This window comes from Oryctolagus cuniculus, chromosome 15 (genome assembly GCF_964237555.1).
Source record: "Oryctolagus cuniculus chromosome 15, mOryCun1.1, whole genome shotgun sequence".
Classification (NCBI taxonomy): domain Eukaryota; kingdom Metazoa; phylum Chordata; class Mammalia; order Lagomorpha; family Leporidae; genus Oryctolagus; species Oryctolagus cuniculus.
In genome coordinates, this window is record NC_091446.1 from 6,401,139 (window position 1) to 6,425,939 (window position 24,801).

A 24,801-nucleotide genomic window follows, 5' to 3' on the forward strand; every position below is an offset into this window, starting at 1 on the left:
TTTCAGCATCTTTGGAATAAACTTGTGCCATAACATCGATTTGCACACTGTAGTTTGATGGTGTCCTCCTCTTCCCTCCCCCCCCCCGCAAGATTTAATTATTAGGGAGGCAGAGTTAGAGAGAGGGGGGAGACAGAGAGAGAGGTCTTCCATCTGCTGGTTCGCTCCCCAAATGGCCGCAACAGCCAGAGCTGAGCTGATCCAGAGCCAGGAGCCTCTTCTAGGTCTCCCATGTGGGTGCAGGGGCCCATGCACTTGGACCATCCTCCTACCGCCTTCCCGGGCCATAGCAGCTAGGACTTGCACCAGCGCCTGTGTGGGTTGCCAGTGCCACAGGCAGAGGCTTAGCCACTACACCACAGCGCCGGCCCTGGTGTCTTTCTCTCGCTCCTTCCGTCCTCTCTTCTTCTTTCGTGGTTGCTGGTCTAAGATTTGATGGCGTTGCAGAGTTTGCCTTTTCCAACACAAGGACAGTTGCTCAGCTCCTTAATTGGTCCGTGAAAATCCAGACTTACCTTTAAGGCCATAGCTGCGGGGCGGCAGGAGAATTTAATGGATTCGTTTCTAGAGCTGGCCTGTGCTTTCTGATTTGATTCAGTGCTCAGATAATCCGGCATTCTTGTGCTCGGAGAGACCGAGTGCCATTGTGGCTTTGGAAACTTGCTTATCCTGAGACGGATGAGACACGAGTGCAGTGAGACGGCTGGATGTCTGTCCACCAGAGTTGTCCTTCCTGCCCGAGGGGCAGCCCAGCTGGCACCAGGCCAGGCTCCAGGGTGACTCCTGCCGAGGGAACGTGGGTGGGAATATATACCACCACCTCCTGGCAGAAGCAGGTAAGAAACAGGTGCCTTCACCCAGCCTGGTGGAGATTCTGCAGGGAATGCCTGGGTGCCGGGGAGGATCCCGAGTCCCTGTGGAGCAGAGGTGGCCACCCCCCGGGAATATTAAAATTAGTCTGATCTTTCTGTGATGTAAGAGTAAGTGTGTGCTGTGGAGCTGATGCACACTTGGTTGAACAGACAGTGTTAACGTGAGGAATGCCTTGCGCTTGGGTCATGGATGGACTCAGCCCCTCCCGCCGGCTCAGGCTCTGCTTCGCTGGGCAGGTGCCACCTCCCCGCGTCACACTCAGCCCTGTGCTTGTGTGTGTCTGGTTATTCCCTGAGTCCTGTAGGTTCTGTCCTCTCCCTGCGGGTTCAGCCCTGAAAGTCTGGGTTGGAACGCTGAGCAGTGACCCGTCGTGGGGTGGCAGCCCTGAAAACGCTCCTCCCTAGTTTTCTGCTTCTGGGAATGGAATGAAATGAATCCAGCAACTGCGTTCCCAGGCTGCCTGTGCCCCCAGGGGCTGCAGCTGGTCAGGGACGGCGGGTGAGAGTCTCCTTCCCTGCCACCCTGCCAACCAGCCTGCCTCTGCACCTGTGGGCTGACCTGCACGTCCTCTAAGTTTCTCTTCTTGGCTTCTGGGTTGGGAGGCGCCGAGCTAACGCACGTTGTCTAAGACCCCTCCAGATCCGAGATGAGGGTTGTGGCTCTGTCCCTGTTGTCTCCCCGCAGTTTCTAAGTGTGCGTTTATTGTGGCTTCTCACGACCTGGGTTGTGCTTTGCTGTCGAGAATCGAGTGGATGTGGCTGCCCCTTGAGTGCTCACGCACTGCGTTTTAACTGGGAGTTGTGTGTTTTCTTGTGTACTTAATACTTTAAAAGTATTAAAAGCCTCTTGGGTAACGAGAGAGACACGTGTAAGCGCAGGCCGTGTGTGACCTGCACTGGGAACACAGCTTCAGATCCCAAGTCCGCTTTTGCTGCCACGTTGGCGTCCTGCAGCCGTTAGCGTGGGCCCGATGAATCGGCTCTAACACCTTTGCTCTTGGGGCGCAGTTTGTGGCCACAGGTTGCACTGCCCCTGTCGAGGCTTCAGGCTGAAGGGTTCCAAGCCCTGTGGGCTGTCCTGGAGGGGTCTTTCCCCTGCCTCAAAGCCCCGGAACCAGCCATCTGGAACCTGCCCGGGCCTCCTTGTTGGGTGCTCCCTGCACAGCCCTTGCTCTGGGTCCCTGCAGGTCCCTCCATGGCCCACGTTGCAGACAGGAGCTGACAGGAAGGAAGGGGTCTCCTGCTGGGGTTTGGAGGCTCATTTGGGGAAAGTTGTCTTGTTGACTGGTGTTTTTGTTTTAGAAGATGTATTTGTTTGAAAGAGAGAAACCTTCCATTCGCTTGTTCGTCCCCAAACGGCCACAATGGCTGGGGCTGGGCTAGGCCAAAGCCTGGAGCCTGGAACTCCGTCCTGGTCTCCCAGGTGGGTGTCAGGGGCTCAACCGCTGGGGCCATCTTCTGCTACTTCCCAGTCACCGTAGAGAGCTGGATCCAACGTGGGGCAGCCAGGACTTGAACCTGCGCTCCTGTGGGATGCCAGCTAACCCTCTGCTCTGAGACACCGGCCCCTTGGTGAATGTTTTAACACTGGTGGAGTCCGCCGAGTGCACCTGTCCTGCAGTGTCCCCTCAGCCGCCGCGGCTTCTGCAGCCAGCACGGGGCGCTCCCCACCTCTGCTCCGTTCTCCAGCCGTCACTTGACCACACCAGACCTCGGCCGCACCCGAGTCCTTCAGTGTGCATCTCCTCACTTGAGGTCAACCTGTTGGTGGCTCCTTTGCTGGGGTTTTGTTTTCCTCTGAAGTAGACACTGGGGAAGGGGGGAGGTGTGGTGGGAGAGGGAGTGGGGATTGGCTGGGGTGAGGCACGTGCTCTGTGGGGCTGACCAATGCCCACCTCCGGTGCCTCACTCCCCGAAGTCCACCTTCCCCACCCACGGCCCTCCAGGCTGCCCCTCTCCTGCCTCTGTCATCACCTCGCACAACCGCCCTGCGGGTTCTGCCATCCTTAGCTTTGCCTTATCTAGAATTTCATGTAATGCAGTATAACAAACATGCGTGCATGTAACGCGTGTCTGAGTAATGTAACATATCTGCATGCAGATCACACGTACCTTTCCTAAGTGTTTTTTTTTTTTTTTTTCTACTATGACTCAACATAAGGGATTTTGACACACAAGTTTTGGTCTGGACTGGCTGCCTGTTTTTTGAGCCGAGAGGCAGCCCAGTGACCGACGGTGCGCTGCACTTTCCTTACCTGCTCACCTGTTGATGGACGCTTGGACCGGCTCCAGCTCTCTGGTTCTGCTAAACACAGCCGCTAGGAGCCATTCTTGCACATGTCTTTTTGTGGACATATGTTTTCATTTCTCTTGGGTAAGTTCCTAGAAATGGAATTGCTGGGTCACGGAGTGGGTGTGTGTTTAGTCTTGAGAAGTAGTTAGAACATTTTATGCCTCCACCAATCACACACAGAAGCTGGAGTTGTTTCTGAAGGCACTTACCAGAGAGTTGGTTTTGTGCATGGGTGGGGTAGTGGGGTGGGGACCCGTCCTTTCCATTGATTCCCCCCACTTGTATGATGGGCCCAGGGGCCTGTGCCGGGGGCTCTGTGTGGAGCGCACCTGCTCCCGAGTGGCCGTGCTCTGGCTTGACAGGGCCGCCTTCTCTTCCCTGGAGTCATGGTGATTGTTGGTCCTCCACCATCACGCCTCTCCGTTCCCTGGCTGCCTCCTCCCCCATGTCCTGCCCTCCAGCTGCATGCGCGGAAGTGAAGAGTAAGGGTCGGGGCTCTTGTCTTGATGTGTCCCTGGCTCTTTTTGACATCTGTGCCACTAATTTGTATTCGTGACTGACAGAGGCTTTTTATTTTAAGGGGTCCTGGGGTAAGGAATATTCCTGCTACCAGACTCTTTTATTTATTTATTTATTTGACAGCAGTAACAGGGAGAGGCAATGAGAGAGAGCTTCACCTGGTGGTTTATCCCCCAAGTGGCCGCTATGGCCAGCATGTTGTGGCTGGCGCTCTGCGCTGATCTGAAGCCAGGAGCCAGGTGCTTCTCCTGGTCTCCCATGCAGGCGCAGGGCCCAAGCACTTGGGCCATCCTCCATTGTACTCCTGGGTCACAGCAGAGAGCTGGACCAGAAGAGGAGCAACTGGGACAGAATCCAGCACCCCAACTGGGTCTAGAACCTGGGGTGCTGGCGCCGCAGGCAGAGGATTAGCCTAATGAGCCGCGGTGCCGGCTATCCTATGTCTTTTGAGAAAGTACTTAGAGGATACAAAAAATAGGATGCTGCAACAGGGGGTGAGGTTGGGGGAGGGCCAGAGTTGATTTTTAAAAGTTCAGTTGCAGCAGGTGCAGGGTTCAGGAAGGTCGCTGTGGGCAGCGGTGGCTGCTGCTGGGCAGCCCTCTCCCAGCTGGGAGCTGGACTGGAAGTGGAGCAGCCAGGACTCACATTGGCATTTTGATGGCTGGGATGCTCTCTCTCTCAGGAGAGAGCCCTGGGGCCGCAGGAGCCCTGCAGAGGGGCTCAGAGCTCTGGGAACAGTGGAAACCCTCGGAAGTGCGGCGTGGACAGATGGCTTAGGGGAGACCTTGGTAGGAGGGGCCCTCCTAGGGCCGCCCTTTGGTGAGGGATAGAATTTAAATTTCCTGGAGGACGGGGTCGGTGGATCAGGTAGATCCTCTCCTAAAAAGTCGTTTCTCGCGCGTGCTGCTTCACGAGTGACCTGGGACAGCCCGAAAGCCGAACTCGTGCTGTTGCTTCCACTCTAGTAAAAGTTGAATCGTCGTGTGTTGGTGACCCTCTATGTGAGGGCACTTCAGAATGTTCTAGATGATAACTAACCGGATGATACAAGAGCTCTTCAAAAAGTTCATGAAAAATGTGTATCATGGAAAACGTGCGTCTCAAATTCCACCTCAAAATAAACATCTTGTGCTTTCATTTTCTCAAATCTTAACATTTTTTAAGATTTTATCTGAAAGGCAGAGGGAGAGACAGAGGGATCTTCCATCCGCCGGTTCCCTTCCCAAGTGGCTGCATGGCTGAGGCTGAGCCAGGCCCAGCCAGGCAGCCAAGAACTCCATGTGGGTCTCCTACATGGGTGCAGGGTCTGAGTACGTAGGCCGTCTGCTGCTGCTTTCCCAGGCACGTTAGCAGGGAGCTGGACTGGAAGTGGAGCAGCCGGGACTCAAATTGGCATTTTGATGGCTGGGATGCTGGCCCAGCATGCAGTGGCTTAACCCGTTGCGCCACAATGCCAGCCCCCCCCCCCCCCCCCCCGTTTTTATTTAAGAAAGAAGATGTGCACTCCCATTCTGCGCGTCATTCCCCAGATGCCCACAGGCCTCCCACAGCTGCCTCCCAGGACCTGCACTGCCAGGAAGCTCGAGTCTGGAGCTGGCGTTGGGCGTGGAATCCCGGGTGATCTGACGTGGGATGCTGCAGGCGTCTTGACCAGCACCTTAACTGCGGGGCTAAACACCTGCCTCTCCACGCGCTCTGTGAAGTGCCCTCATGTATAAATACTTGTGTAGAGATTGTTCCTTGTGCTATATGTTAAGGTGTGATGAGCAGTGGTCAGGTGCAGTTCAGATAATCACTTCTGCAGGGCAGAGGCGTGGGGAGGGGGGTGCATCAGACATAGGGGGGCAGGATCGAGTATGTTGCCCCTGGCTGGGGGGTGGGGGCCTGGCCCATGGTCCATGGTCCTCTCCTTTGCTGCCTGTGAGTTTGCAGGGTCCGACCTCGTAGATGGTGGTCTCTGACCCTTCCCATCCAGGCCCTGGGGGTAGAGTTTCCTGGACCTGGACGTACTCTCGATTTCCTCCAAGCCCTCATGACTTGAGAGTTGGCTTTGGTGGTTTCCTAGCTGTCCATCTTCAAATGTGCTCAAACTTGAGTTTGGGGGATTGTGGTGTCTTTGGCTGGCACTCTTCTGAGCCCCAGAGACGTTCGATTCCAGGAGGCCGGGTGACTTGCCTGTGGTCACGTGGCAGGATATGGCAGGAGGGTGTCTGCAGCTGGGGTTCCCGCGTTCTGGCTCCTCATTGAACTTACTGCATCCCACCCAGTGCTCGCCTGGTTGCCTGCTGCCTCGCTGTCTATTTGAATGGCTCCCCTGGACAGTGCTGGGCAGTGCCCTGGCCCCTCTATGCCCCGTCCCAAGTTCAGCTTCTTCTTTCCAGGTAGAAGGTGTTTGGTTTCTGGAACGCTATCCTGATAGTTCTCTAGGTGTCTTTAGGGTCATCCTGAATGATAGTTGGGGGCGAGGAGCTGGCTTGCCCACGTTTCATCAGATTTTGGGTGAAAAACCAAGAGGTGGGCCGTAGACACACACACACACACACACACACACACACACACACACACACCCCCGCCGTGGACCCCAGGCTTGGAGCAGATCGTGGGCCTCTGCTACTTTCACTGTTGCAGCTGCTGGCTCCAAGGTTATTCACGTGCTGGTCCTCAGCACCAGGACGTGACTCTGGGAGACGATCGCCTCTCCACCCCCTCGTGACTCCTTTTTGGACCCTGGGTGTTGCGAGGTGCTTGTTCCCGCTTCACTGCCCCAAGTGGTTTGCTCTTTTTTCTCTGTTGGCCAGCTGCTGGGGAGGCGGTGGTGAGCCACGCTTCACTTGGTTTAAGCTCCGCTAGGAAGGCTCCTGGTGTCTGCTCCTAATTGCAAGTGACCGAACCTCCTGGTTAAAGCAGTGGAGGAGACCAACACCAGGTCTGCTTTCCTGACGCTGGGAAGCAGCCGAGGGCTGGAGCGCAAGCCTTATGTTGTCTGTAAGCGTTTTAGAAGAGAGAGATCTGTGCTCTGGGTTTAAATATAGCTTGGTGTTTGCTACTGAGATGGGGCATAAGCAGTTGACTATGTAGGTCATCGACTTGTACGAGAATGAGTTTCCTTTGCATCTGATTAACACCGTCTCACCATTGGGCATTGGTGCAGGGCCACAGAGTTCGGCACCCCATCTGGGATGGCAGTGGGAGAATCACAAGACCACAGGGTGTGACTTGGTGCTGAACCCTGCGGCTGCTGCTGGTCGGTAGCAGAGGCTCTAACTACTCAACACAAGTGTCACCCCCCCCCCCCAAGCAGACGTGTCAGGAGGGCGCAGGAGAGGGCCGGGCGTTCTCAGGGTAAATGCCAGCGGCGCATTTTAATCCACTCTGGCTTCAGAACGTACTGTTTGGAATTGCATGTTTAAAAGGAAGCTGCCATCCCCCTCTTGAAGGTATGTGACATTTAAAAGATCTGTAGTGGAAGATTGGTTTGACAGCTTCGAATTATATTTGAAAGGGTTCTTCTTTTAAAAAAGAAAATGATTACCTCTATTTTAAATGTCATCGCAAAGGCATAAACATGTTTAATCAAATTATATATTTAATTTATGTAGAATGTAATTTCTACCCATGTGGAAGAGTCACTGGTTATTTTTTATTTATTTATTTTTAGCAGCTTTGAAGCTGAGCGGAGTTTTGGTTTGAAAGCAGTTCAGCTCCCGGAATAAGTGGCTATGGAAGGGTTTATGGATCCTCCTTCAGCTGTTTTGTCTGTGCCTGTGGACCTCACAGGACGTGCTAGGGACAGGGCGGCACCTCTGCCTCTGCAGCCCCGAGATAGGACAGTGTGACCCCCCCAGAGGCGCAAGGGGCAGAGCCACGCCTGTGGTTTTCCGCTTTGAATCAGCAGGGAGTTGCTGGGAGTGCCAGCAGCGGGTGTGCCCACTCTTCTCAGGAGGGAGGCCGCGGGGGCTCAGAGGGCCGTGGCCAGTGTGGGCTCTGAGGACGCCACCAGGTCCTGGGCTCCTGCAGGAGCAGGGTCATGGCTGTAGCGCTGCTCTGGGTTGGTGGTGGCCCTTCCAACCTTCGATCTTCTGGGGCGCTCCAGCTCCAGAACCTTCCCTGGGCGGGCTGGGTGTTGTTGGAGGCCAGCCCGCCCAGCCGACAGCCCTGTGTGTCAGCCAGGGACGGTCCTGGCCTGTCCCGGCCTGTTGCCTTTAGCCACGCTGGGCCAGGGAGTCCTGCAGTTGCTGCCCGAGTGGCCCACTCACCCAGCACAGCTGCCCCGGGGCCGGCTTTCTCTTCCCCTCCCTCCGGCTGCACCGCCCGGGAAGGCAGCCTCTGTTGGGCGTAGCCCTCGGGAGCCTGGGTGGCTGGCAGCAGCTGGGAGCGAGTGAGCTGGCCGGTCGTGCCAGTCGTGCCTGTTCCCAGGGAAGACCTGATGTAGCCCGAGCTGTTGCCAGCTCCAGCAGGAGGAGGTTGGGCTCAGGAGTGCTGCCCTGTGGCTGCCTGGGCGCCGGGCCCCGGGAGCAGGACACACCGACCCCAGTGCCTCCTGCTCAGCCCCGTCCATCCCTAGTTAATTGATCAGCACGAGCCAAGCTACACACGCTGACCCCCAGGTAGGCTAAACCTTGTTAATTTACTGGTATTTTGAAGCTCCGTGTACCGTGTAGAGGCCCTGGAGATGCCCTCTGGCTTGCCCAGACCTTTCTCCCAGTTGTGACACTGAGCAAAGCTGAAGGAACCGGAACAGGCCCGGAAATTGACCCTGCTCCCATCATGGCCCTCAAAGTTCTGGAGTTGGAGCAGCTGTGCCCCTTCCCAGCCTGGAGCCAAGCGAACACCAGTCTGCCTTGCAGAGCCCTGGTCTTGTCATGTAAGAATGTTACCTACATGGAATCAGAAACCTTGCAGCGGGTTCAGGTTGTCGTGTGCGTCCCAGGTGTGCTGTCAACCTGGTCTCAGCCTGAGATGCTGGGTGAGAGGGGGGCTGTGTTCAAGACCCTTGCTTCTCAGGGTTGGGGGGACTGGGCGTCTCCCTGGCCCCCATGTAGCTCGTCTTGTTTCTTGGCAGACATCCGTGGGGTAATACACGGGGTGGCTTTGTGCACGGCCGGGAGGCTGGTTTGGAAACCTGCAGAAGAGCCCCCTGCCTTGTGGGTACCGTCCACCTGTGCTGCATGGTTTTGCACGGTGCCTGTTGCCTCACTCAGGGCGGCTTGAGTTTCAGGGTGGGTTTGTTTATGAGCAGCCATGCTCTGAGAGGAGTCCACGGGGCCGGGCCTGGGGCACTGAGCAAGCGAGGGCTGTGTGTGCGTGGCGCTTCAACAGCAGCTCCGTGGCGGTGGCATGCTTGAGTGAGGACTGCGAGATGGCGAGTCCCGAGAATCTGGTTTCACAGTGCACATTTGAGCTGCCGTCCTCACAGAAAGCACGCGTGCCCTGCACTTTGCACACACGGGAGGGGGCTCACAGTCATCACGGAGGGAGGACCGTGTCTGTGAATCACTGCCGATCTCAGAGCCACTGAAGTGCACCGAGCAGGGACCTGCGTGGCTGGGTTGGCTGCAGACTCCCAGCGTGAGTTACCTGGGGTGTGCACGTCCACCTGTCCAAGAGGGGTTCTGCCGTTCCCGCCCCCAAACCAGCGCTGCTGCTGCTTGCAGGCTGTGCCCTGCAACCTTTGGGGCCCTAGAAGCTGACGGAACGGACAGTCCTTGGGTGCCTGGGGTGGGATCACAGGGTCGGCTGGGCCACAGGCTGGCCTGGTTCCTCTGGGTAAGAGGCCACGTATCAGGGATGGGCCTAGCTGGGTGGTCTGGTGTCAGGTCAGATCTGAAGGGGCTGCTCAGGGCTCGGACCCCACAGTGGGTCCCGTCTCTGACGGTGGGTTGGGGTGGGGAGTGGAAGGGACCGAGTCCCTTTGTTGCTGGTGGCCTGGGCCGCCATGGTCCGCATGGCCCTGTGACTCATGGCCACAGATCAAGTGTGGATTTGCTGCCTCGAGGGTCCGGGGGCTTCCTTCTCGCCCATGTTCGCAGTGTTTCTCTGTGTGCTGTTGGGCGGCTCACCAGGCCTGTCGCGGGTACAGGAGAGGGGCTGATGCCAGGCAGTTTGTTTCTGTCTTGTGGGTATGGTGGCCGCTGCACTGCATGGGGTGAAGCCCTCATTTTTAAACTTGAGGCCTCCTGATTCAGTTTGAAATACACTGGAACCCCAGTCCCTTCTGGCGGTTTTCCAGGCCTCTGGATTCCTCGTTGCTGTTCACAGGAGTGTGGAAAGTTGATGCTGGGTGGCTGCTGTGCTGGGCACTTCCCGTGGGTCCCCCACCTTGTCCCTGGCAGCGCAGCACCCCGGCAGGTGGTGAGGGTGCTGTCCCTGGGGTCCTCTGACCCTCGGGAAGTGGCTGTCGTGGGGTCGTGGCCCGGGCTCCTTCGTCCACCTGAGGGTGCTATCTTCTGGGGGACGTGGCCAGAACACGGGGGCATCTCAAGTCTGCCCCTCCAGACCCAGGAGCCCACAGCGTCCTCCAGGTTTTAGGGAAGCAGGCTCTTTGCAGAAGATGGAAAAATACAAGAAAATGGGAAGGAAATGAAAGGATTCTTGTGTCTTTATAACATATAGGAACAACTTGGCACAAATATGTGCACAGCAAAAATGAACAGAATTCACTGAGAAATGTTTTGAAATATGGGAGGGTTTTTCAGAAAGTTCTTGGAAAATGTATTATGAGAAAACTGCATGGATTTCAAAAATGTTTTGCACTAAAATGAATTTCCCTTGATTTCATCTCCACAAACGTTTTGAAGTATCCCTGGGTAAGAGCTATAGTATTTAGTATTTCATCTTCCCCTGTATCATTAAATACTCGGTAATACTTTCTAGATGTGTAGCCTGTTGACGTAGCGGTGGCACGGGAGGTGATGTGGCTGGACCATGCCTGATGCCGGGTAGCTCTACCATTGTCCCACTGTTTTCTTTAGAACCACGCCAATCTTGACCGTGCCCCTAGGGATGTGATGGTGGGGATGGAATCTGAGTTTTGGGGAAGGGCCCTCCACTGGTCCCCCTGCAGAGCGAGGGGCGTCCGCCTCACCCCTGCCTGCCTCCCGCAGCACAGCAGAGCGGCTCCTGCCCATGCAGCATTGAGTCTCAGGCCGAAGCTGTGGGCTCGGGGCTGTCTCGCCGTGGTGCTGCTCTGTGCTCCAAACACCCAGAGACCCCTCTGCTGACCGGCGGGCTCGAAGCTGTGGGCTCGGGGCTGTGTCTCGCCGTGGTGCTGCTCTGTGCTCCAAACACCCAGAGACCCCTCTGCTGACTGGCGGGCTCGAAGCTCATGGGCTCGGGGCTGTGTCTCGCCGTGGTGCTGCTCTGTGCTCCAAACACCCAGAGACCCCTCTGCTGACCGGCGGGCTCGAAGCTCGTGGGCTCGGGGCTGTGTCTCGCCGTGGTGCTGATCTGTGCTCCAAACACCCAGAGACCCCTCTGCTGACCGGCGGGCTCGAAGCTCGTGGGCTCGGGGCTGTGTCTCGCCGTGGTGCTGCTCTGTGCTCCAAACACCCAGAGACCCCTCTGCTGACCGGCGGGCTCGTGCCCTTGTCGACAGACTCGGTGTCCACTGGGAGCCCGCTGGAAAGGGCCTTGGAAAGCGTTCCTTTGCCTGGAGCCCCAGGCAGCAGTCACTGTTTGCTGGACCCCGGCCGCGTTCTGGGGACACCAGCCCCTCTCCCAGTCCCGTGGGCGTTCGGCAGGTGAGGCTTGCTCACAGGCCAGAGGTGAGCCCTCTTTGGGTGTCTTGGAGGCAGATGTGGGTTTTACCCTGGTCTCTGAGCCCAGCCAGCATTAGGGGTTGGGGCTCCCTGGCGAGGACCCCTGTGTGCATCCTGTCTTTTCTAAGTTAGGGAGTTAGCTGCAGGGCTGGCTTGAAAACAGGCCTGTGGTCCACCACTTACGCAGAGGCACATGGGTGACCAACTGGGCCCCTGGGGGCCTCAGGTCAGGTTGCTCCCACTGGCTGCCTCCCCCTCCACGGCCAGCTGGGCAGTTTGGGGGTGGGAACGCAGCTTGAGTTCACGCGATAACGTGGGTGTGTGGGTTGCGGCTCTCGGTCCTCTGTTTCCCTTCGTAAACTTGGTCAGCAGCACCCATCTCTCAGGTAGCTTCCCGTGTTTGCTGCATGGGCCCCGCCAAGTCCCCCCATCTGGTGTTCTCACGCCCACACCGCCGGTGTCTCCCTCCTGGGGCCTCTGGGGAAGGGGCCCTTGGGGGCGAAGGCGCCATGGGCACAGCGCCCCCTCCTCGCGGCGCTCAGCTCTGGAGTGTGTCAAAGTCAAAAGCTGAAAGGCAGGAGTGGGGGAATGGACACATTTAATTGGCTGCATCTGAGACAACACTGGGAAAATATCCTATTTTATTTTCCTTTGAAAAGTGGCAGAGGTCCAAGGCTTCCCTTACAGTTTTCCGCTGGCTGTCCTCATATTGGAAGACAAGAGTTCTAAAATCTTGGCTGTTGGGCCTTCCCACATTCTTAAAGCTTAAAACCAGCTGAATGTATTTAATATTACAAAACGTCCATAAACACTCGCTCAACAAAGACCATGTATGTACAGGCTCTGCCCGGAGGGCATTTTTCTTCTTGAAGTTGGAGCTCTGGGCACAGGGGGATTGTAATGAAGGTGTCGACTTGACCTTAAGTGTCGCGATGCTGACGCCGCTGCAGAGGCATGGGAAGAATTAGCGCTCAGGGTGGTTCCCCCCACACCCCGAATAAAGGATAACTGTTTTAAACCAATTAATCATGTTTGTTTATTCCTAGGCAACAAAGAGTGGGGTTGAATCCCAGGAAGGGATAATCTAATGCGCTAAAGTGACTGTTCTTGTCCAGTCCTGTCCCGTGTGTGGCCGACACTGCTCCCCAGCCACGCTGTCATTTTCTACTTTCTGTGTGACCGTCCAGCCAGAATGCCACATGCTCCATGGCCCATGGGGGAGGCCTTTTTTGGGGGAGGGTGCCACGCTGTCCCAGGCCATGTGGGGTTTTGCTGTCAGGGGCAGCTTGGGATTCAGGTAGGGGGGGTGCATCGTAGGTGTGACCGCCTGAGAGGAGGACCCAGGCTGCACCCTGCCCGTGCTTGCTTAGATGACCTGCTGCACCCAGGAGCTCCCCGGACACGCCCTGTCTTCTTGCTGTTGAGCCGGCTGGCGGCAGCCCCACGTGTCTGTTGGGTTGCACGTCCCCACTAAGACCTGAGTGAGGCCAGGATTCAGAGCGCCGCCTTGTCCAGAGCACACTCACGGGTTCACTTTCCCCGGGACAGAAACAGCGTTCGGAATACTTCATGCAGAGTGGGTGCAGGCGGGTGAGCACCTTGTGCTTACAGCAGGTGCAGTGGCCGTGCAGGGCCCCTGGCTGCACCGTGGAGCTCCCTCTCTCCACGGCTTGGATGGTGAGGGGCTGCCTCTTGGGTGCCGTGTGCAGCACAGAATTGGCGGCGTGAAGGCAGGTCCTGTCCCGCAGGGAGCCCCTTCAGCACCACCCCAGAGCTCCTCCCCGGCACTTGGCAGGTTTTCCAAGCTCGGTATTGGTCGAGTGGATTTATTCGCTGTATTCCTAGAACGTAACTTTGAGAAACATCTACCTTAGTTAAAAACTAAAACTCGAGGTGTGGGGCCCTCCCAGGGGAGGTGACCCCAGACTGGCTCGCTCTCCCCAGAGGCTTCGAAAGCCTCTGCGGGGCCTGTTGAACACCCAGGAGGGTGGTGCAGGCCAGGAACGGCGCCCGGTGCCGGCCAGCAGCAGCGAGTCCCCGCGGCGCGGTCGCTGCCTGCCACTCACGCCGGCCACCTGGGCTCCTCTGGTGACTTTAATCAGCTCAGGCATTTCTGCATCTTGTTGTGCACTCTGGAGGTTCTTAGAGAAATCCTGCCAAGGAAATTTCCCCCGGCGAATCCTCGGGGCTGCTCCACGCCACACTGTCAGCAAGTATCTGCTGAAACAAGGATTTTTGGATTTTTAGCTCTTCTGTAGCGCCAGCCTTCTTAGGTACTTCTCGGGACCTTCAGAGGACAATGGGCACTTGCTTCAAAGATCCTGACAGTCTTCCAAGCCTTCTCATCTACTTAATCCACCAAAGAAGCCGGCAGTGTTCGCCTGGCAGCCGCAGGCTCTCCCGAATTCCCGGCTTGGAGTTAGTTCCGAGCAGTGTCACCTGCGAAGCCTTCCGCTAGGCAGCGTGTCTGTTCCCTGTTTAATTTTACTATGAAGTATCGCAAATTATGAGCGATCGGTGGATGCTAGCGTGTGGCTGTATTTGCCTTCAGATACACGAGAGGTTGGGCAGGTGCCGAGTGCTGCTTGGGCGTCCCTGTGCCGTGGTGCAGTGCCTGGGCTCGGAGCCCTGCCTCCACTTCGGATTCTGACTTCCTGCTAGTGCGCACCCTGGAGGCAGCAGATGTGCCTCAAGTAGTGAGACCCTGCCACCCACACGGGAGACCTGGGTTGAACACCCAGCCCTGGCTGTTGCAGGCGTCTGGGAAAAGAGCCAGCAGGTGGAGGACATCTCTCTCTGCCTCTACCTTTTTTTTTTTTTTTAATTTATTTTTGATAGGCAGAGTAGACAGTGAGAGAGACAGACAGAGAGAAAGGTCTTCCTTTTTGCTGTTGGTTTACCCTCCAATGGCCACCGCGGCCGGTGCGCTGCGACCGGCACACCGCGCTGATCCGATGGCAGGAGCCAGGTGCTTCTCCTGGTCTCCCATGGGGTGCAGGGCCCAAGGACTTGGGCCATCCTCCACTGCACTCCCTGGCCACAGCAGAGAGCTGGCCTGGAAGAGGGGCAACCAGGACAGAATCCGGCGCCCCGACTGGGACTAGAACCCGGTGTGTTGGCGCCGCAAGGCGGAGGATTAGCCTAGTGAGCCGCAGTGCTGGCCACTGCCTCTACCTTTTAAGAAAATGTCAAAAAAATTAAGAAACCAAGAAGTCGCATCACAGGCGCTCCTGAGTTTTACCGTCCCGATTTCCTTTTCTCTGTCCTCCTTTCTTTCCAAAAGGGACTACAGTCCTGAAATTCTAACCTTTATTTTGTTCTTTATAAAGATGTATTTTATTGATCTGACGCAGTTACAGTGGCCGGAGCTGCAGTGTAGTGGGTAAAGCTGCCTCCTGCAGTGCCAGCATCCCACACGGATGCTGGTTCGAGTCCCGGCTGCTGTGGCCTGGGAAAGCCGTAGAAGATGCCCAAGTGCCTGCCCCTGCACCTGCATAAGAGACTTGGCAGAAGCTCCTGGCTTCGGGTCGGGGCAGCTCTGGCTGTTGTGGCCACTTGGCGAGTGAATCCATCTCTGTCTGTCTGTCTGTCTCTCTCTCCAACTCTGCCTTTCAAATAATAAGTAAATAAGTCTTTAAAAGAAAAAAAAGTGGAGCAGCCAGGACTTGAACTGGCGCCCGTATGGGATGCCCACACTGCAGCCTGAGGCTTTAATCCACTGTGGCACAGTGCTGGCCCCTAACCTTCCTTTTTTCCAAGTCTTCTGTTTACGTATCTATATCCACAAATAGCAGTGTGTGTGCTGTGCAAAACATCGGAAACAGGCAAAAAGGAAGCCCTTGGCATAGTAGAACAGATGACACAAGGCAGGGAGTGTAAACCCGTTGTGCTGTTACTTAAATATTTGGTTCCTTTTTACATTCCAGAGGTGAGTGAGACCTGATCAGGAGGGGCAGGTGTTGTGCAGCCGTGGGTCAAACTGCCGCTCCGATGCCTTCACTCTGGTCCAGGGTACCAGGGAGGCAGCAGGTGATGACCCAGTACTTGGGTTCCTGCCACCGGTGTGGAGTCCTGGATTGAGTTCCTGGCTCCTGACTTTGGCCCGGCACAGCCCTGACTATAGCCCTTGACTGGGGAGTGAACCAGCAGGTGGAACATCTTAATCTCTGTCTCACCCTCTTTCACTGTTCAGATACGACTGGTTAAACATGTAACCGAGGACTTTAGCATTTAGAGACTTGGACGGTTACAGAAAATACAGGAGGTGGTTTCTAAAGGAAACACTCTGCTTCCCCACCCAAGCAGGTTCTTGGCTACAGTAGAGAACACGGTGTTGTGAGAGGCTTGGGATCACAGGCAGCCCGCCCCAGGCACCCCCTCCTTGGCGGCACAGAGGACTTGGGCTGCAGCGTGGTGTGGAGGTGCTGTTGGGAGTGGCTGTGTCCCCAGGACAGTTCGGCTGTGGGCCTGGTTCCGGTCAGGAAGTAGGGCTGGTTGTCGAGGACACAGGTGTCCTGTGTCACTAAGTCACGAGAACACGGGGTTGTGGATCTCTTCTGGACGGGGAATGGAGGGCCTAGGGTGGCCAGCGTTACTTCGTGTGTCACGGGACTGGATCCTGAGAGATGAGAGGTGCTTTGCGTTAAGAAAACGAGGCTGGGATGGGTGCGTAGCGGAGTGTAGGCTGGATCCGGTCATCTCACACCTTTTTGTGTATTAATCGGCCATTTGCGTCCTGGTTGTCAGCTGGGGTTGGACGTGGCTCGGTTGGCTGTGACAGTTCATCCCTGCCTGGCTTACGGCTCCGAGCACATGGACGCTTCAGTTGCATAGCAACCCCAGTGTGGAGAGCCCATCTTTTCTTCACGGCAAGGCTGCCGGAGAAACGACAGCTGGACGTGCTTGCGGCCCCGGCGATGGCTTTTCCATTGGCCGTGGGGGTGGCTCTGCTGCCCGCCCCTCTCACAGCCCCGCGGTGTAGGAAGTGGTTGAGATGGTGCGGACGGTACCATCTATTTCCTCTTTATTCCATGTAGAGTAAAATAAATGGGAGTGCTGTTTAATGCATCACCTCATTTCATATTGCATTTGCCAAGAAAGTGCAATTTTATTGAACATTAGGATTGAATTCTTAACTGAGTAATCAATTTGAGTAGTAAGTTAAAATGCCTTCTATTAATGGACAGCGGCCACCGTTAATCAGAGTTACAGTAGATGAACAGTTGTCAGCGTTTATGCTAATGGCACTTATAAACCATAGGGTTATGAATTGCACTTTTTAATTCCATATTTCTCAACAGTTTAATATTTTTTGCGTGAGGGTATTGATTGTTCGGTCCCTTTGCCTGCTGCTCGGAGATGTCGGGACGCCAAGTGACACTTCCACGGTGATGACAATACCACCTTCTGGTGTTGCACACTTGGCTGTGTGTCAGAATAGATGGAAACAGCTCATTTGTTCTGGTGCTCTACTGTTTAATTTGAGCTGGTGTGTGACTAAAGCAAGACGAATAGTATTTTTAATGAAACCGTTTAATAACCGCTGGTAGCTCGGAGTCGAAAGCTTTGGAAAAAATGCAGTTAAAGGATGGCGAGATGTAAACAGAATCAGCTTCAACCTCACTGACTTGATTCATTCTGCTTGCAGGCTCTCGTCACCTTAAATGGTTTTGAACCAATGAAGCTGTGTTCCCTTAGAGAGACGGACAGCCCATCGTGTGAACTGTAGTTTGTGGGCAGATCTATATTGGTGAGTTATTGTGAAATATCTCCAGGTAAAAGTTCCGTTTTCTCAAATCCCCCTCGGAACGTGTTTTCAATTAGTTGATGGCTGTGGATGGCCGACAGCCTCTGGGTGTTTCGCTGGGATGTCTTCACGGCAGGATCGTATTGATTGCCTTTCAATTAATGCATCTGGTATTTTCATTTATCAAAAGCAAAATACATGTAATTAACTCTGAAGCAATATAGTTCAGTGTAAAGTGGTTTTTGCTGCTTCTGCTGCTATAGAGATAAGTCAACGGAAATTATACTACAAGGAAACTCAAATCGGAATGGAAATAGTATTACGACTCTGACATATTAATTAAAAAGAGTAAAAATGAGTGAGAGAAATGGTCTCCTGCCACCCCAAGTCACTCGTAACATGGTAGATGGACGTCTTTGGGGAAGCAAGCCGCCTGCTGAATGATGGCTGCTAGTTAATCAGTGTAGTTTAGGCTCAACAGCGATTTTTCTCTAGAGGAGCAGATGGGGAGCGTGGGTGTCGGCCAAGGTTGAGAAAGTTGACTGGTGATCACTCCCCCCCCCCCCCCCAAGCCAGGTTTGGGAGTTCACCTTTCAACATGCCTTTAGCCATTTTTCATAAAATGTGGATTTTACTCAGAATCACGAAGTGGCAGCTTTTCTGGTGGGATTGATTTTTATTTTTATTTTTATTTTTATTTATTTATTTATTTTTTTTTTTACAGGCAGAGTGGACAGTGAGAGAGAGAGACAGAGAGAGAAAGGTCTTCCTTTGCCGTTGGTTCACCCTCCAATGGCCGCCGCTGCAGCCGGCGCACCGCGCTGATCCGATGGCAGGAGCCAGGAACCAGGTGCTTTTCCTGGTCTCCCATGGGGTGCAGGGCCCAAGCACCTGGGCCATCCTCCACTGCACTCCCTGGCCACAGCAGAGAGCTGGCCTGGAAGAGGGGCAACCGGGACAGAATCCGGCGCCCCAACCGGGACTAGAACCCGGTGTGCCGGCGCCGCAAGGTGGAGGATTAGCCTATTGAGCCACGGCGCCGGCTTGGATTGATTTTTATTTATAAGCATATTGCTTTTTACAAAAGCACTTTCTCCGGGAGCTAACAGTATCATTCAAAAGTAAGAAAAGACATGTGCGTAAACATCAAGCCTACTCTGAGTCAGACCCTGTGGGGCGGGGCTAAGCCCTGCTCCGAGGAAGGTGAGGGTCATCGCCCTGGGCCTGGGGCCTGGTGTCTGGAGTTGCTGAAGACGGAAGGAGCCTTGGAGTTCAGCAATGCTCCATGGGCACCGATGCTGATTGCCCTAGGGGGCCGAGCCTTGGCTCAGGCTGATCCCAGCCGGCACAGTGGCCTGTGGACCGGGAGAGAGTCTTGGGGTACCTTCCTCCTTTTCCCCTGGAGCAGGGCCACCTGCCCCACACCCAGGCCCCCCAGACAGCACCCCTGCTGGGTGCCCCTGGGCTGGAAGCCTGGGTGGGCTCCAGGAACCCCTCCAGCAGGTTGAACTTGATGGACACATTGAGACCTTCCTGAGGGCTGCATCAGGGCTTGCGGGGCAGGTCACAGGTCACAGAGCTCGCATCTGGTTACTTACGGGGGTCAGGGGGTCCCTCAGGAACCCTGGGGCAAGTAAGGATCTGGGCTGCGGAGAACAGGAGACTAGGGGGGGTCTTTGGGAAGGGAACTCGCAGCCTTGCTCATCCGTTCTGCCTTTCCAGGCCGACCTCTTTCTTTCCTGGCCTTGCCCATTGTCTTAGAGACACCTGGGCGCTAGAACCTGCCCAGGATGCCCAGGCAGTGTAGCCATGTTCCTGCCCCGGCAGCGGGGCGAGCACTTTTTGTCCTGATGATGCTCCTGTGGACCCCACTTCTGCGCCTGACGCCTGAGCTCTGCCATCCAGACGGGCGCCTGCGCCTCACCTGTCTCCCGGAGCAGCTTGGCTGTGGCCCTGCGGCCTGGCTGCGCCCCAGCACGCAGGTTGACTCCCTCGGACCCTCTGGCAGGGTTCTCAAGCTGCCCAGAAAGCTGTCTTTGTGGATCTCTTGTGCTCCGAGCTGCAGGTGACGGAGAGTGCCAGGTGGGGGCCAAAACAAGGCCCGCATGTTGATTTCTCCCCAGGAGCTCACAGGGATTTTAGAAACCTGTAATGACCTCATAATGGCAACCTTTGGGTCACTGGAACCATGTCTTCCTGGCTGTTGTCACCTTAGTGGTCCTGAGTGTGTCCTAACTTCATAGTGTTCCCTTCTTGTCGTACCAGAGTTGATAGTTTGGTTTGTGGCCTTGGCTTTTAAGAACTTCACAGCTTCTGCATTCTGTCCCCCCCCCCCCCCCCCAGGCACGTTTTGTCGTGAGTGATGGCAGGCCACCTTTGGCTCTGCTGCGTCTCCGCCCGCCTTGACTCTTGGCTGTTTGTTTTGTCGCGGTGGGAAGCCGGGGCACCTGCCTGGCCAGCGTCGGTTTTGGTGGTCGCGGTTCCTCTTGGCCCATTTTGTTCTTAAGCAGCAGCAGCAGCAGCAGCAGCGCCCGGGTAACTTGGAATTTCACAGAAGTGCCAGGGAACAAGCACTTCTGGTTAAACGTCTCGGGGTGAACGGAAGTGCCGGTCAGAACCCCCAGCTTTGACTCCGTGACACGGTGGTGGGAGAACAGCTGAGGCTGTGGCTTCCCAGAGCCGGGATGGGGGATCCGCTGCCCACGCACACTGCCTCATTCTGACAGATTGCGCTTGACAAGGCCCCTGGAGGTGGCAGGGTGCTGGGGACTCAGCACTTAGTGGTGAACAAGGCCCTGCTGCCCTCTGCCGAGGGAGCCGGGCTGGCGTGGTGTGCAGGCAGGGAGTGTGGCCTTGGAGGTCACTGACTGACCACTGGGCTACTGGCCTGTTCCCGGCAGGGCCGATGCAGAGGGAAAGCATCGTGCTGCCTGTAGACTGAAACCTTGGGGTCTTGTGTTGATTGTGGAGCAGGGGACGGGTCTGGCCGTGGTCACGCTGGCCCCGGCACGCTGGCCTGTGTCCTGGGCCTTGGCATCAGGAGTGCTCAGCCACACAGGGCATCATCCCCTGGCTTTTGCTCTGACCTGTGACCCTGCTCCTGTTTTCCCACCAGTGGCAGTGACAACGCAGGGGCGAGGTGCAGGGCCAGGAGGCTGGGACTGGGCAAGGACACCTGAGGTGCTGGAGCCGCCTCGTGGTGGGGCCAGGGTCAGGGCACAGCCTGAGCGGGAGCTTCTTGTTTTTTATTTTTATTTATCTATTTGAAAGGCAGAGTTACACAGAGAGGAGAGGCAGAGAGAGAGAGAGGTCTTCCATCCGCTGGTTCACTCCCCAATTGGCCGCAATGGCTGGAGCTGCTCCGATCTGAAGCCAGGAGCTTCTTCCGGGTCTCCCACGTGGGGGCAGGGGCCCAAGGACTTGGGCCATCTTCCACTGCTTTCCCAGGCCACAGCAGAGAGCTGGATCGGAAGAGGAGCAGCCGGGGGGGGGGGGGGGGGGGACTGGCCTCCGTGCCAGCCCTTCAGGCCAGGGCGTTAACCGGCTGCGCCACAGCGCCGGCCCCATGAGCTCTTGCTTCTTGTTTGCATTCTAGTCCCAAGCCTTTGGGATGCTGGCTGTGCTTTGGAATCCAAGCATGTGGGAGCCGCACTCCCAGGTGACGTGGAAGTGTTGTTGGTCCAGCCTTCGTCCTTAAGCTCAGAATCCGGGTCAGGCTCTGGCCCAGCCCTTCTTGTTGAGTGGTCGGGAGTCACACGGGGTCCAGGCCCGACTCCTCCCTGGGTGTCTGGGTGTTAGGGCAGGTCTCCTCCTCCCACCCGCCCCAGCTGCTCTTCCTAATCAAAGTGGCTTGGCGCAGTAGGGAGGAACTGGAGCAGCAGGAGGTCTAGGTTTTCCCTCTGCCTCCTGGGTCTGCTGGCCAGGGTGGGACTGCTGAACTCTCTGCCTCCTGGAGGGTAGGGCACACCGCCCTCCTGCCCGGGGCCTGGGAGTTGAGCTCCCACTGAGCACCGGGCAGGGCGTGACCTGGCTGGGTAGTGAAGAGCTCAGTGCTCCTGGGATCTGCTCGGCAGCACGCGGCGGACTGAGGTTCAGGCTCTGTTGCTGTGACCCCAGACGGGTGGCCGCCCGTCCAGAAGCACCGCGGCGGTGTGACTCGCTTGTGACTTCCTGGGATTGCCGCTGTTCGCAGATCATCTTCTCAGGTGTGTAATGGCGCCAGACCCTGCCCCCGCCGTGTGAGACGGCAGCGCTGGGGTCCTTGGGTCCTTGCCCCTGTGGGTGTGGCTGCAGGCAGTGCTGCTGCATAGAGAGGGTCCCTCTGCCCGGGGACCTGAGCAAGCCCCCTACAGAGGCCTGGCAGCAGGGGTCCCTGCCCGGCTGTGGCCCCTCTGAGCTCAGGAATGGCTGTCCCATTGGGACCGACCCGAGGCAAATGACAGTGACCACTCAGTGCCTTTGTCCGCAGGCTTGAGTGTATGGGGAGGGAGGGAGGGAAGAAGCCAACAGAGGCCACACCACAGGGAACCATGCTTTCTGTTGACCACCCCGTCTCTGGTCTTGGTGACGGATCTGTGAGTGTGCAGGGTGGGGGCAGAGAAATGGGTTTTTCTGTGGAAGTGCTGGGGATCGAGGGTCACTGTGTGTGACTAATAGAAGAGGAAAAGGTTATTTCTTTCTGTAGATTTTTTCTTTGGTGTTATCTAGTTCCTCTGCTGGTTTTATTGCCACGCTTAGAAAGTGTTAGGCTGAAAACTTTCTTTTGAAGTCATGGTCTTGGTTTCAGGCGGTTCTAGTTGTTTGTGGGAGAACATGCACACTGCCTCCCGGAGCTGGTAGGGGGCGCGGTTTGTCAGGGTTCACTTTTGAGGGCCATCAGTGCTGTCAACAGGTGGCCACACCCTCAGCTACCAGTGCCGCGGGAGTGATGTTCAGGGGCTGGCGTTGTGCACGGTGGGTTACGGTGATGCCTGCTATGCCAGCGTTTTGTACGAGCATCAGTTAGAGTCCTGGCTGCCCCACGCCAGCTCCCTGCCAATGCACCTGGGAAGGCGGTGGAAGATGGCTCCAGTGCGGGCCCCTGCCACCCATGTGGGAGACCCAGATGGTGTTCAGGCTCCTGGCTTCAGCCACTGAGGCCATTTGGGGATGGAAGATCTTTCTCCTCTCGCTCTCTCTCTCTCTCTCTCTCTAACTCTGCCTTTCATATAAATAAAATGCATCTTAAAAGTTATGTTTAAAATTTCATTTTATTTGAGAGAGAGAGCTCCCAATCTTGTTCTTGCCCCGAATGCCTGTAACAGCCCCCAATTGGGGCTGTAGCCGGAACTCAATCCCAGTCTCCCACGTAGGGCGGGGACTCAGTTACTCCCCTGCTGCCCCCCTTGATGTGTTTGATCTGGAAGCTGGAACCTGACTTGGAGGCAGGACTGGAACCCGGGCGCTCCAGTATAGGTCGCAGCTGGAAACTCAGCTGCTGAGGCCAGCGCCCGCCCCTAAAGACATGCTGGCTGGAGGCACTGTGCTGCCTGCAGCAGTGGCCCACCTGGTGTTGAAAGATCCTGGGTGCTCGCCTTTTTTTCGTGACCAGTCCTCTCCCGACGATTGTTTTTAAAGCAGAAACTCAGATGTGTTTTCTAAAGTTGACCCTTGGGGATGCCGTGGAGAACTTGTCGTCCTGGGCGGAAGGTGTGTCCCAGCCTGGGGTTTTCATCTGGGGTAGAGAGGGGTGCTGCGGCCTGTGGCTTCTTTCCTCACTGGCTCCCACCTTGTCTAACACCAACAGATCAGGTTTGCTTTATTGATCGATCGATTCATTTACTTTCATTACTTCATTTACTTTTGGCAAACTCTGGCAACTTCCACCTGGCCTCCTGCTCTTAACTATAAGACTTCTTAACTATAAGACTTCTTTGTTAACTGGATGCTCTTGGAATTCATTCTTCCCGTGTGGCGATTATGCTTCCCTAGACTTGCACCAGTTAAGGATAAATAGCAGGTTTTAGAGGAGATGGCTGTGAACGTCGTCGTGTTTGTGTGTGTGCTTCCTTGAGTGGACGCCTGTTTGAGTTGGTAAAACAGAACGTTTTTCTCTACTTATCCCAAGACGCATTCCGAACAGTGGCATTGATACATATTTCATAGCGTGATTTCTTTAGGCTCACTGCGCAAACAAATCAGTTTCTCGGCAGTGTACTGTTTGAAAGAAACAGCAACAACCTGTTAATTATATGTGGCAGAAGATAGAACGTTCGGGAAAAATGTGTACGTGCAAGGGTAAAGACACACGGCCCTTGGATGCACAGTTCAGAGCATCTGCCTGTAGAACGCACTGGAGCTGTGTGCTTGCAGGAGGTGACCGCAAAGGCTCCCACGCCGTCCCTGAGGTGGGCCTCTCTTCACCCTTCACCGGAGCCATCTCTCAGTGTAGATTGTGGAAAGCCGGAAAGGGCGGCTCAGGGATCCGGTTCCTTGCCTTGTAATGCGACACCTTTTCCCTGCGGGCTATACCTTGCCCCCTCAAAGGAACGCTTTGTTTTCCTGGGAGGGTGTGACCTGCTACTCGGGCCAGGCAGATCACTTTCCTGTGGGAGGGAACGCTGGGGGCAAGGCCACAGAGAGGGTGGCAGAGTCCCTGGGCCTCGGGCAGGGTTGCCCCTGCCCGCTGGGGAACTTGGCCAGGAGCTGGGCAGTGCCAGGTTACTGGAAAGCCTCTCTGTTCAGATGTCCAGCCCGCATGCTGACTGAACATGGACTTCCAGGAAGTCTGGAAGATTAAAAAATGCTGGGTAGGAAGTACAGGGGCGGGGTAGGGTCCATGGCCTGGGAGACCTTGGATCTAGCTGCTATTGGCCATTTCTCTCTTCTGTGTCTCTGTCACCACCATCCCCACAGCCGCTGTGTTCCCTGAGTACAAGGGGTGGCCCCTGTCCCTTGTGACCCCGTGTTCACTGTTAGCTCAGTACCCCCAGTGGTAGCTTTGGGATCCGCAAGGAGGGAAGGCCTATACTCCCGGGAATGGAGAGTCCTACCCGCACTTCTGGGGAAGAAAAGTCCTTGTCAAGGTCCCCGCCAGTGCCTAAAGGTCAACCAATGAGGGTCAGACCCGCCTCAACCTTTAACCCCCATGGCCCTGAATCTATAAAAGGAGCTCTCCCAATCTCTGGCTCCCTGCTCTGTTGGGACCGGGGAACCTCGCCTGGGAGCGGAATCCCAATAAAAGCTTGTGAATTAATCAGTTCCTCTGCACTGGACACCTTGCACCCAGACCAGAGCCCTCCCACACCTCCATCCAGTGGAAGTCGGCAAGTGTCAGTGTCAAGGCTGCAGGGGCAGAGCTGTGCCTGCAGACCCTGGGGCAGAGCTGTGTGCAATGCGCCCGTGTCTCCTTGCTTTGCTGCGCATGTGCCCTGCACGTTAACGGTGACCCAAGCTGCAGTGGGGCCCTTTGACTGGGCTGTGCTGTGTTCTCATTGGCCGGGGCTTAACTCCGTCACTGGGGCGCTGTCCTTGGGCCCGCCTCCTGGATGAGGGCTGTGCCTCAGCTGCGCTGTTCCGAAAGTGCTGGGAGGCTGAGGTCGGCCTGATGCCCAGCCATGTCCCCGACCCCTGGGC

The 24,801-nt window shown here is 56.0% G+C and overlaps 1 protein-coding gene across 14 annotated transcripts in view; it reads left to right on the forward strand.

Annotated features, from left to right (window-relative positions):
* CTBP2 (C-terminal binding protein 2) overlaps window positions 1-24,801 on the forward strand; it is a 124,567-nt gene that overhangs the window by 26,059 nt on the left and 73,707 nt on the right. For 9 of the 14 annotated variants that reach the window (XM_051833531.2, XM_051833533.2, XM_070057082.1 and 6 more), the window contains exon 2: window positions 17,089-17,190. The exons of 2 other annotated variants lie outside the window; for them this stretch is intronic. The gene's annotated coding sequence lies outside the window, so the exon portion shown is untranslated. Of the gene's footprint in view, window positions 1-1,150; window positions 3,247-17,088; window positions 17,216-17,910; window positions 18,038-24,801 lie in introns of those variants that run through there. 3 more of the 14 variants (XM_070057084.1, XM_070057086.1, XM_070057088.1) reach the window with 3 other exon arrangements.